Source organism: Martes martes (genome assembly GCF_963455335.1).
Source record: "Martes martes genome assembly, chromosome: 16".
NCBI classification, from domain to species: domain Eukaryota; kingdom Metazoa; phylum Chordata; class Mammalia; order Carnivora; family Mustelidae; genus Martes; species Martes martes.
Genome location: NC_137904.1, coordinates 19,061,579 through 19,071,889, shown reverse-complemented (window position 1 = coordinate 19,071,889; position 10,311 = coordinate 19,061,579). Strand labels below are relative to the sequence as shown.

At 39.5% G+C, this 10,311-nt stretch overlaps 1 pseudogene across 1 annotated transcript; it reads right to left on the bottom strand.

The window, feature by feature from the left end:
• Positions 1 to 1,297: 1,297 nt before the first annotated feature.
• Positions 1,298 to 2,428, bottom strand: LOC308357140 (olfactory receptor 1A1-like; annotated as a pseudogene). The gene has a single exon. The product of its transcript is annotated as an olfactory receptor 1A1-like (transcript).
• Positions 2,429 to 10,311: the final 7,883 nt, after the last annotated feature.

Here is a 10,311-nt window from a genome sequence, read left to right as displayed (position 1 = left end):
GTCCAGCCATCATTTTGCAAATGGCATGATCTCATTCTTTTTTATGACTGTCTAATATTGTGTGTGTGTGTGTGTGTGTGTGTGTGTGTGTGTGTGTGTGTGTGTATTACATGCTCCATATCCACTTGTATATCAATAGGATGGGCAGAATGGATGAAGGTGAGTAGGAAATAGAAGCTTCCTGTTATAAGGACACCTGTGTTGCTCAGTGGGTTGAGACTCTACCTTCTGCTCAGGTCATGATCTGAGAGTCCTGGGATTGAGACCTGCATCTGACTCTCTGCTCAGTGGGGGGCCTGCTTACCCCCTCCCCCACCCCCTGCCTGCCTCTTTGCCTACTTGTGATCTCTGTCAAATAAATAAATGAAATCTTAAAAAAAGAAGAAGAAGAAGAAGAGGCTTCCAGTTATAAGTGAATAAGTCACAGGAATAAAATGTGCAGCATGAAGAATATAGTCAATGATATTGTACTAGCATTGTATGGCAACAGATGGTAGCACTCTTGTTGTGATCATAGCATTCTGTGTAAACGTGTCAAGTCACTGTGTTGCACACTTGAAACTATGTAACTTTGTGTATCAACTCTACTCAAAAAATTAAAAATAATAAAAATAATGGGTATGATTTTTCTTTCTTAAGTGGATTGAAAGTAACTTTTTGAGGGGAACCTGGGTGGCAGTAGGTTAAGTGTCTGACTCTTGGTTTCAGTTCAAGTCATGATCTCAGGGTTGTGAGATCATGCACTCAGTACAGAGTCTGTCTGAGATTCTCTCTCTCCCTCTCTTCTGCCCCTCCCCCAACTTCTCTCTCTCTTTCTCTCACACACACACACACACTCTCTCTCTCTCTCTTCTCTCTCTCTCTCTCTGTCTCACATAAATTAGTCTCTTTTTTTAAAAAGTAACTTTCTGAGATACCAGGTATGTGATGGATGGGAATTAACATCAAAGCTGATTATGTCTGATTATTATCAGATTACATTTTTTTCAATTGCATTTCTTCATTCCACTTCCACACATAGTTATTGGTTGCACTTTAAAGACCAGCTTTGGGGGGAATAGAGTGATGTGTTAAGACAGGTCTTGCTCTCAAAGTTTGCAAGCAAAGTAGGAATGATGAAATGTAGTAGTGCAAGAAAATTGACACTTGAATAGGGACTTATATTTTCAAAGCATGAAGTATTGTGACCCTCACACCCTAAGACAGACAAGGAAGACGTTCTTGTTTTTATTATTTAGGTATGGAAGCAAAATGCTAGTCAGTAGCGTAGCTGGAACATGATCCCAATAATTCTTTGCTATAAAAAGAATAATAACATGTGCATATCAACAATCTCAATAGGAAGTCTCATGAAACTGTTAAAAGATTTCCAAGAAGAGGAATTCAGTGGCTGGAAAGCACAAATGTGGATCCTTGGAAGGGGAGGACATTGGGACTGGATTTTCAAATGCATCCTAATTGGTGACTCTAATTGACTCTCCGATATGACCTTACATAGGTTATAAGGAGAGTTTTTGCTGAAGAGTTTCCCCAGGGCTGCCTTCATGTCTCAGTTTCTCAGACTATAAATGAAAGGATTTAACATTGGGGTCCCTGCAATATACATCACAGTTATCACTGCATCCTTTAGGCTGTAACTAGACAGAGGGCAGAAATACATCCCCATGACTGTCCCATAATACAGAGAGACAACTGTGAGGTGAGAACCACATGTAGAGAAGGCTTTGAGCACACCCTTGGTGGATGGAACCTATAAGACTGTGGAAAAGACATGAATATAGGAGATGATGATGCATAGTAATGGCACAGAGAAAATACCAGCCCATACATACATCACTTTCACATTAAAATGGATGTCAGAACAGGAGAGTTTGAGCAAAGGGATAGTGTCACAGTAGAAGTTAGCTACTTCCTTGTTGCCACAGAAAGACAGACCAGCTGTGAGCAGAGTGTGGGGGAGGGCATTGGCATTTCCAACCACTCAAGACCCAACAACTAGGAGGACACAAGCCCGTGGGCTCATAATTGTTGTGTAATGAAGCGGGCGGCTGATGGCCACAGCATGATCACATGCCATTGCAGCCAGGATATAGCTATCTGTGTTACCCAAGGCTAACATGAAACACATCTGTGTTAGGCATCCTTCAAAGGAGTTGGCTTTGCTGCCTAAGACATGGTTGGCTAGCATTTTAGGGATGGTTACAGAGGAGAAGAAGATGTCAACCAAGGAGAGATTGGCAAGGAAAAAGTACATGGGGTTGTGAAGGCGAGTATCAGAGTGAATGGCCAAGATGATGAGCAGATTTCCAATCAGTGTGATGGGGTAAATGAACAGGAAGAGGATGAAGAAGAAGTCTTCCCATTGCTGTTGGCCACTGACTCCCAGGAGAATGAAACCAAGAGTAAAAGACTGGTTGTCTCCGCTCATGGATCCTTCAGCAGAAAGAGGAGAGGAATCCAGAATTATTAATAAAGTTACTGCGTATAATGATCTTCCTAACCACCACATTTGGTTGCCATGGTTGTGGTGTCTCTATCTGGACTTACTGAGTTCCTAGATAGCTGATATGTGGCAGGGGTAAATCCCTGTGGTCAGTGGGCCTAATTAACAATTAGCCCTGGACACTCATGTCTACAAAGTGATATAAGCTTGAGTCAGAGGTTCTCATCCACCCAAGCCCACATCATCACCCATACAACTAAGGTTTAACAATTTAACAGATAATTCATATTCTGTGGGCTAGGAATTGTGTTAGGCTTTGTGGAAATCACGAATATGTGAAAACATATTTTATGTATCCATTTAGTTATGTATGACATAGTCTGCTTTGAAAGACTTTACAACAAAATCAGGAAGCCAAAACTACACATAATTTTATTTATATATATTTATATATAAATATATAAAATTTTAGTTATTAATATATTAATATAATTATAAAAATATAATTATATTTTAATAATTTTATTACACATAAAAGAGAAAGGACAGTAATTTGATGTCTTTGAAAAAACTATCCAGTGCAAAGGATGGCCAGTAAAGAGCATCTGGGACAGTTAGAAATTTTTCCACTTATGAGAGTGAGAGTGAACCCAGACCCAGGAGGTAACAAGTATCTGCTCTGGCACAAGAAGATTGTAAATCACAAGACTACTGGTTAGGTTATAGTAAAAGTAGATAAGTGAATTTACCTTGCTTGTGTTCATTTTTAAAGTAAACATTCGCCTTTGGTAGGTTTCATCTCTATTCCAAACCCTTTGCTCAGTGAAATAAGTCAAGCAGAGAAAGTCAATTGTCATATGGTTTCACTTACTTGTGGAACATAAGGAATAGCATGGAGGACATTAGGAGAAGGAAGGAAAAGTGAAGGGGAGGAAATCAGAGGGGGAGATGAACCATGAGAGACTGTGGACTCCAAGAAACAAGCAGGGTTTTAGAGGGGAGGGGGGTGAAGGGATAGGTTGGCCCAGTGATGGGTATTAAGGAGGGCATGTTTTGCATGGAGCATTGGGTGTTACACATAAACAATGAATCTTGGAACATTACATCAAAAACTAAAGACGTACTATATGGTGACTAACATAACATAATAATTTTTTTTTTTTTAAAGATTTTCTTTATTTATTCGACAGACAGAGATCACAAGTAGGCAGAGAGGCAGGCAGAAAGAGAGGAGAAAGCAGGCTCTCCACGGAGCAGAGAGTCCGATGCGGGGCTCGATCCCAGGACCCCGGGATCATGACCCGAGCCGAAGGCAGAGGCCTTAACCCACTGAGCCACCCAGGTGCCCCAACATAATAATTTTTTAAAAAATATTTTATTTATTTATTTATTTATTTGACAGAGAGAGATCACAAGTAGGCAGAGAGGCAGGCAGAGAGAGAGAGAGAGAGGAAGAAGCAGGCTCCCCGCCGAGCAGAGAGCCCGATGCGGGACTCGATCCCAGGACCCCGAGATCATGACCCGAGCTGAAGGCAGAGGCTTAACCCGCTGAGCCACCCAGGTGCCCCAAAACATAATAATTTTTTAAAAACATATATAATCAAAGCGTTTTTTTCTCTTCAACCTTCTCTTACCTTTTTTAGTTATTTCCTTTGGTAACTCATCCACCTCCATCATGGCTTCAACTACTGCTTAAGGGAATCTCAGTTCTGTATTTGTAGGCTTGATTTCACATAATTCCATGTTCACTCATCCTGTCAATCTGTCTGAGCCAAGCCTATATTCTAAATATTCAATCTAAGTAGATTGCAAGCTCTTTTAGCAGAAGAACCTATCTTGTCTATTTTTATCTCTTCTAGTGAGGTTATTGTGGAATATTGTTCATTTTATGTACCAATAAGTTTGCAGTTTATAGTTCCTGAATTATGTGAAAATTTATTTCATGGGTTTCCCATATACAGAATTCTACTTGGCATCATGACTTTCATAAGGTTATCCTTCTCCCCTACATTTGAGCCTGTTGATTCTTCAATTTAAAATAATTTATACAGTACTTTTCTACTTATTGTCTCAGAGCTTTAGCTTGACCACCATCATTTTCTGCATGAAATCTTATAATGCCCTCTTAACTGCTTGACTACTGATTTTTCTTTTCTTTTGATCCATCTTAAGGCATACAATGGTGGTAGAGCCTACTAAGCTGCTCACCCAAATATAAGTTTTCTTCTTCCTGGACACTCAGCTTGACTACATTTCCCAAATTCCCTTACATTGAGGTGTGGACATATGACTGAGTTCTAGGAAATCCACTCGTGTGTTCCACTTCTGGTCTTCCTCCACACTCTCTTTACCCTATTGTCAGCTGGATGCAGGTGAACAGGAAGCTAAATGGGATGGTGGAGTCACATAGTGGAGTCTGTGTCCCATGTTCTTAACATGTAGGAGAGCTGCCATCCACCAAGAAGACACACTGGCACTGGGTATATAGGAGACAGACAAACTTTTATTCTTTTAAAACCATTACCACATTGTTTTTTGCAGTATTTACTACTTAGTCCAGGATATTCTAAGTAATTCACCAATTTTTCTAAAGGGATTTTACTCAATAAAAAACAACCTATAATTTTATTCAACCTATAATTAATTCATTTATCCTTTCTCAGTGTCTCCTATAGTGTACATGGGAATTGTATGCTAGGCACAGGGAATGCAGTTAAAATGATCATTCCCTCCAGTATGATGTGCTTTTTCCAGCTCTGCACCTAAATAAGTTTGGTTTGTCTCTTGAAATGGTTTTCCATATGTTTGCATGAAAACATAGTATCTCAAAGTTGAGAGGATTCTGTAAAACTGGAGGGCTCGAGACTATGGTTAGCTTATATGGAAAGGAATTGTCATCTTTTGAGTTGGAGCTCTTGGCATAATGGTAGGTTTAGCTGATGTCAGCAGGTCTCATTCAATTAAAACACCTAGAAATTCTAGATAAATTATAAAAGTCTTTAAAATTTCATATATAAACCCAAGAGAAAGAAATGGCAGCATGTAGGCATGAGACACAAAAGGAAGAGCAGGAGTTGTAAGCCTGAGATGATGCAGTGGTGGCTCCATGGGGATTCAGCCAGCTGTGAGGCCCAAAATCTGGGGTCTGGAGAATTACTGACCCTTGTACAAGAGATGTGGCCGCAGAGCCATATGAAGAAAATTTAATTTGAGCCTTTTGTATGAAATGCTGGAAGCATTGTCTTGTTTGTGAAAAGAGCAGTAGAATGCATTTTGGTATGAAGAAATAGAAGGAAGGAACAAAATGCATAGACTTCCCAGAAAATATGATTATCTACAAGATAAATCCACAAGACTCTCTAGATGAATTAAGAAGTTTCAGGGTTTGTTTGACATAAATCAATATTAAAGACTGAATATAGGGGGTGCCTGGGTGGCTCAGTCATTAAACATCTGCTTTCCACTCAGATCATGATCCTGGGGCCCTGGGATGGAGCCCCACATCAAACTCCTTTCTCAGTAGGAAGCCTGATGTTCCCTCTCCCACTCTCCCTCCTTGTGTTCCCTCTCTCGCTGTATCTCCCTCTGTCAAATAAATAAATAAAAAATTTTTAAAAACTCAATACACATCTTACTCTTCAGTAAAAACATATTGCAAAGTATAATTTAAAAAATTATATTCCATTCCCAATAACAACAGAAGTTTAAGGAACCCAGAAATAATTCTATCAAACAAGGTCCATGATTGGATTCAAAAATTACAATACTTTACTGAACAACAAAATACTTTAAAAATGTGGAAATAAACAGTGTTAATGGAGACTCACTGTTGTCATATTGTCAAGAGTGCTGGAACAGCTGTCTCTCCATACATAAAAGTATCATGAAAAATGCCTTAGAAAACAATATGTTTATGATATCAGGGTAGGAACTGATTTCTTAATCCAGGCACAAAATATACAATATATCAGAGAAAACATATAAGAAGGACAAAAGACAAGCCATGGACTGGAAGAGGTATATGCTGAACACACATCAATAAGGGATTAGTGCTCAGAACACAGACTAGTCCTACACACCACAAAGAAAAAGAGCAAAACCCCAGTAGGAAGTAATGGGAGAGAAAGCTTGAATCAGCAAATCATAGAAGGAGGAACTGGAATGGACAATAACCAAAATAAAAGATGTTCAACCAAATTAAAACAAAACTGAAATTTGCATTCTTCTTCATCTTGGAGCCAGTATAAATTCTGACAATCCCAAGTATTAGGGAAGAAATGGAAAAATCTGTATTATCATTTGGAGAATGGTTATCCCATATGTAGGAAATTCTTACACCTCTGGTTGATTTAGCAATTTCAATTCTTGACTAGACTCTAGAAAAACTCTAACACTTGTGTTCAAGAAGACATTCAGAGAATGTGTATTGTCATAGAAAAGCTTGCAAATGGATGTTATTTGTGCCATTTTCTTATTAATAAATTCTGTACAGCAGTTTTGAATGTATTTATGTAGAATGCTTTAAAAAACTAACATAACACAATAAAAAAAAAACCATAGTGTGATGTAAAAGGCAAGTTATTGGAAGACATGTGACATATTAACACAATGTATGTAAGTGTTTGTGTGTGTGTGTGTATGTAAATTTTATTGCATAAAATAATATACATGTATGTAGTAAAAGCATACATCCTGAACTGGAGTAAACTATCCATTCTAGAATAACAGCCTCTCTGGGGAAGAGTGGAACAGTTAAGATCTTGGATGGGAGCAAAGAGAGTTTTGAGTCTGTATTATTTATTTCTTTAAGAAATTTGGAGCAGGGCACCTGGGTGGCTCAGTGGGTTAAGCCACTGCCTTCGGCTCAGGTCATGATCTCAGGGTCCTGGGATCGAGTCCCGCATTGGGCTCTCTGCTCAGTGGGGAGCCTGCTTCCTCCTCTCTCTCTGCCTGCCTCTCTGCCTACTTGTGATCTTTCTCTGTCAAATAAAGAAATAAAATCGAAAAAAATTTGGAGCAGATATGACATAATGTTTATATTTGTTCATAATTTTGTTACGTCCATGTGATAAGTTTTTGTTATGTTATTCTCTTTGTCTTTTGATTTTTAACAACATTGTAATAAAAATTTAAACTTAACATACGGATTTCACAGGCTTGGTGATTACTGGGTCCAGAGTATGGCCATTGACTTTGGTACCCAAGTCCAATTTCACTGAAGGTGGAAGATTGAGAAAGTGTTGTATGTGAAGAAATTGAGAAAAAGTGAAAGTTTATTTATGATGGGAAGAGGGACCTTTGGGACAGTATATCATGCTGAGAGAGAAGATGCAATGGAAAAGAAGATTCAGATTAGAGAAAGCAAAGTACTAAGTGGAAGCAAGTAAGTTTTTGTTTTTTACACATTTGGCCTGTGTTATTTAATCATCCAGTACTACTCCTTCCATCTCATTTCTTTTGTGTACACCTGTTCTTTGACCCAATGGAGATCTCAAGCCCTTTGACCTCTATATTGCATCTCAGGTAGCCAGCTTTGCTCTGGCACTTTAATCCCTTCCCAACCCACGCCCCATGGTCATGCAAAAACAAAAAACAAAAACAAAACCTTCCCCCTAAGGCGATCTGTTCATCTGTTCACTTCCTTCTTCCTGGATGGTTGAGGCGTCTTGGACAAATCGTACAACATGGGGCTAGAATTTATAGTGCTCAATTCCATTTGGATCCTCAACAAGCTTTCCTCTCATTATTCATAGCAGTCCATCCAAACCTTTGACACTTCCCCAATTCACCATGCACCCAACATCAGCACTCTCCCAGATCTATATGTCACATCTTACTTCAATGAGAAACTTGAACCCATATGGGTACATTCCCTCACATTAACTCTTTGTGATAATAGGCTTGTGCATCTTTTGTTTAATGTAAATATATTATATTATATATTTGTTATATATATTATATTATATATTATAAATATTATATATTTTATATATTATATATTTGTTTATTTATATGTCCAAATACATCATATTTGGACATATAAATAAAGTGACTGGTCAATAGGGCAACATTTTGGAGTGACAATCTGGTACACAGAGACAACCACAGGGAGATAAAATTAGAAAGTGAAAGAATGTAAGAAAAACAGCACCAAAAAGGGTGAAATTAGTATAATCACTTCAGGAACTAAAGAAACAAGGAACCAAGGAGAGGGGTATTGAGCAGTCAGGGACTGAGGATGTAGAAGCACCAAGCAAGATGTTGGAGGTGATCATGAGGAGAGATGATTCTTGCAAAATCCCAGGAGGAAGAGGTGACAGTATCTTCTCCTCCCCAGAAGAGAAGCAGGACATGCAGCAACATGAATCCTAAAGGCAGTGACAGCCTTGAGTTTCCTGGAAAGACACCAGGTTTCTAGGCAATGCTGACCACTAATGACTCTTCCTAGAAGGGTTTGTGCTCTGAGAATTCCAGCCTATGATGGTGCTGAGGACAGTCTTTCAGGATACACAGGACAGAATGCCTCCCCTCTCTGGCATCAGTGGTAGCAGACAAAGCCAACAAAAGTCCTCTAAGTGCTTTGAGTATCCCTGATAGTTCAGGCCATCAGTGCTTTGACTGTGAAGTAACACAATTTTCTGAAGGGGCCTCTTTGCCAACACCTTTGAGTGTGGGAGTACAAGGTGGCTCTGTAGCTCTTCTAGGAGATGATGGACTCCTGCAAGTCCACACACACGCAAACACACACCCAGACACACACACTTTCAGGAGTCAGAAAAGGCTCAGACCTGGCAAAACCAACAGAAACTCTTCTTCCTGATCCTATTTTCATAGACAAAAGCCCGTAGGTAACCCTTGTCAGAGGGCAGGAATTCTTGCCTACCCTCCCCAACTTTCTCCCTTTTGTCTACCAAATCTTGAGAGTCTAATTCCAGAGCCAAAGTGTGAGTCCTACCTATCTGTGTGACTCTGGATAATTCAATTCACCATTTTTTCATCTGATAAAATGACAAAATAATTCTCCTTACCTCTGAGGGTTTTGTGAGTGTCAAAGGAGCTAAGACACACAGGTAGTGCAGTTGTTGGCTCTGTATCCTTTGATGTCACTGTCATAGACTCTTCAACATTTACAGGAGTTGGGTTCTTCACTGTGGAGACAGCTCAGATGCTGTCAGAAAGGGTCTTGAGCTAGTGGCCTTCACTCCTCTTCTTCTAGTCAGCATCTAGTGTTTGTTAGCCTTCATTTTGGGGCTGGTATGTTGGATTGTGAATCTTCTCTTCCTGGGGTGGAGAAGGGCTGGGGTGTCTTGTAAAGGGAAGCCCCTAGCTTCCCATGTATGGGCAAAAATGAAGCAGGAGCTGTTCTGGATGGAGCCTGAAGATGAGGACTCCAATTTCTTCTTCAAGGAAGAAGGATATATTATATCATCAAGAAAATTATGAATATTCACCAGGTTATAATGTTTTAAAAACTGACTCCCCAAGGTGTTCATTCAGGCCTAAATCCAAATAATCATTGAGACCTGTTGACACACTTTTATACTTGACTCCTGAGGGGACACAGTGCTCTCAAGGGTAATCTTTCTCATAGTTCTCTTCTAGAGAAAAGATAGGTAAGGTGGTATCAGGCAGAATGTGTCTCTATGACCCAAGACCTGGGCTGACTTATTCTAGCCCCTTTGTTGAAATATGGGCCCCTCTACTGCTCAACACAAACTTGAAACCACCCCTTGGGATACAAGGACTGTGCTACAGCTGGTCATTCTTGCAGACTACTCTGAAAACTTTGTGGTGTTAAGTGTGCGGGAAGAAAGAATTCTATTTCATCTTTCCTCTAGGATTTGACTTGAGGAGAATTAGTGTAGGTG